Genomic DNA, 3,463 nt, shown 5'->3' on the forward strand with positions numbered 1-3,463 from the left:
CCACTTTGTTAACTGAGGTACACCTGTATTAAATCTCTTCTTCGGACTGAGCAAAGGGGAGTGTTGCAGTAAACTGTTTTATTTCTGTTTTTTTCTGCTACTTTCTCATCCCTCCAATTTCTCCACCTTAGAATCATAATAACCCTTTTAAAATGAAATCTAAGGCTTAGCTACATACTTTGATCACCCAAGGAATATCCTGTTATGTACCAGATTACATAATTTATACTACAATCTTTGATCCAAAGAAGATAAAGGGAAACAGACCAAAGCTTCCTCAGAGTCACAGCTAGAAGTGCCCTCCTTCCAAATAACAATTTACAAGTTTTGAGGTCCCTAAACCCTAGAAACCAGGGTGTTTGAAAGGATGGCAACAGAATATAAGACAGAAAGGCTGCTGCACACTGTCTTCACATTGGCGGCTCTTTCACATGATGCAGTTAAAGTAACATGATTCCACTGCTGTACTCCAAACATGTGAAATTCTGGGATTTGTAGTCTAGGGAGGAATATGCCCAACCATGATTACCATGTGAGGTTTCTCTGTGAATCTCCACCCTCTCCTGCTGAGCTGGATGGGACCCCTTGAGACCACCTTTTACCTAAAGGTTTCCTGCTACCATCCAATGATTAACTTATTGCACCTTAGTAATGCATTAGGACATTGCTGGGGAATTCCATTGGTACCTCCCCTGCCATCCTAGGGAAGAACTGGCCAAGTTAAGGAATGTGAAAAAGAGTGCAAGAAAGGCAGAATACATTAAAGAAAAGCTTTATTCTAAGTATGGAAATTTTATAGTAAAAGGCTGTCACTACATTAAATTAAGAATTCTCAGCCAGAGAGCTCTAATGCGTTGCCACACTACAAACCCCAGGATTCCATAGGATGCAGCCATCACAGTTTAGTGGAATCATAATTGTGTGGTGTGAAAGACCTTAGGCTTTCTGGATGATAAAAGATTTGAATATGGAACTTTTAGGATGGAGACCAGTGGTGTGTGCTGTCCAGAAACTGCTTCTTTCAGTTCCTTCCAGGCAGGGCATAAAGTCATAGATGGCTCAAGATATTTTGCTATCTGAATAATAACGGTCGATGGCAACCTCTCTCTGCCTGTCAAGGTGTTTAGCACCCAAACTTACCCAACTTACTTTTTATACCTTACCGTGCTCCTCCTCAAGAGTAAAAACAAAAATAACAAGCAACATTACAGAATCAACTGCTGCCCTTTCATTATGAAGGATCCATGTACTGAATGGGGAAAAAATCATCCCATCATTTTAAGATGCACCAACCTGGACTTGGACTACAGGCTGTTTTTTGTGATACTCCAGATAAACTACTTGTTGCATACTGTCTCTGTTTATGGTGGTCTTCTGTGATCAACGTTACTTTAACCATGGACAAACATGTCCCCATTAATGTCTAGTTCCCCCTTTAAAAATATTTGAAAATTAGTACTTCCATTGCCACAACTTTTGGAAGAAAATTCCGGAGCTGCCCAGGTCTGCTGTGTTCCCAGGGGCAAAAAACCTATTGGATGGGCATCACTGAGGGAACTGGTCAGTTCTCTGTGTTGGAAGCTAGAGCTAAAGACAGTCTAAATTTTAAATTAGTCTGCAGCCCCTGAGCTATGTTGGAGGAAGTACTGAAGGGAAATGCAATGGACAGTCTGTCTGGTTTTGTACAAGGACTGGAGAGGGAGATTTCTCCCCCTTTGCCTCAAGCAGCATTATTTAGCACTTATGAAAATATGTATAAAGCATTGATGTGTCCCAGAGGGCTCTCAAGGAGTTGTAATTGGTCATAATTAACTTGGGAGCAGGGTGTTTGAAAGACCACCTCCTATTCGAATCTTCAGAAAGCTTGCATTCAACATCTGAAACACTTTTGTACATCCAACCTCATTGGTGAGGAAACAAAGTTTTCTGGGTAGCAGCACCCAACTTCCTTCTTAGAGAAGTTAGGTTGCCTCCTTTGTCACTGACCATTAGAAACCTGATGCAAACTAAATTGTTCTGATGAGCTTCCAGTGGTTAATGATGACATATCTTGATTTTGACAGGTTCTGTTTTATTGTATTTCATGCATGTTCCAAATTATTAAAAATTATGTTAATTCATTATTTTTAATCCAAGTTTAGAACAGTTAGATTTTGGACCACTCCCAGAATTCCCCCATCAAAATGGGTCTTGTAATCCAAAAGTTTAGTTTTTCCAAGCTCTAGTTTTTATTGGAAATCCACATACTCCTTGAGAGGATTAGGCAAACAGGCAGACAGATAAACAAAAAATTGTCAACTGTTACATAAATCTATATTTTAAAAAAATAATCTGGGCAGTCCTATTTGTGTTTGATGTACAGATCACCATATATGGATGTGAGAGCTGGACAGTGAAGAAAGCGGATAAAAAGAAAATCAACTCATTTGCAATGTGATGCTGGAGAAGAGTGCTGAGGATACTGTGGATAACCGTAAAGACAAACAGAGGGCCCTTGAACATATCAAGTCTGAACTCTTCCTAGAAGCTAACATGAATAATTCGAGGCTGTCATGCTTTGGCCACATCATGAGAAAAGACAATAATGCTAGGAAACGTAGAAGGTAGCAGAAAGAGAGGAGGACCTCATGCCAGATGGATAGAGTCAATGGGCCTGAATATATGGCCTAAGCAGAGCAGGGGGTCCTGGAGATATCTCATATACAGGTTCGTGGTGAGTCAGTGTCAACTCAAGGGCAGGTAACAACAATAAATTGGGGCAGTTGGTGTAATAGCATAAAACAACATTTACACATGTCTGCTTTAGGGGGGAGAGGGAGAGTTGCTTTCAAGTTTAATGAAGAGAGGAAAATATCTGTCATTCCCCAGAATACCTCCCTAGCACAACAAATTAACATTCCTTTATCAGGAGGAGCTTCTACTCCCTTAAATATGTGATTTGTCTTGATAGAAACAGAGGAAGGGTGTTATACACTGGCCCCCAGAGAGAGATCTCCAGAAAACAGGAATTCACAGAAACAGAGGAAGGGGTAGCAGCAGTCTTCTAAGATACAGAAACCTCATGATTCGTCACACTCTGCAGGGAGCTTAGTTCACAGAAAATGTGTGCTTAGCCTCTATTGTCCAGCTTTCTCTCCACAGCACTTGTATTTCAAGAATTCCAGTACAAGCTAATGGTGCAGAACACAGGACGGGGTATTCCAAACCTTCTGAAATTGTTTTTCTTCAGGTGTTATGTAAGACAATAGAAAACAATTAAAACACAATTCTGAGGTTCACAGACATGTGGGGGAGGTACCCCTTGTACAAGGTGATTTTCTGTTTTAGTAAACCGTGTGTGTGTGTGTGTGTTAAATTTCACTTTCTTTGAGTGCATTCAGACTGCACAATTATTTATTTTATTTACTCATTAGAAATTTAATTAATTTATATCTTGCCTTTCTCCTGAAGAACCCAAGATATG

This window comes from Sceloporus undulatus, chromosome 1 (assembly GCF_019175285.1).
Source record: "Sceloporus undulatus isolate JIND9_A2432 ecotype Alabama chromosome 1, SceUnd_v1.1, whole genome shotgun sequence".
Classification (NCBI taxonomy): domain Eukaryota; kingdom Metazoa; phylum Chordata; class Lepidosauria; order Squamata; family Phrynosomatidae; genus Sceloporus; species Sceloporus undulatus.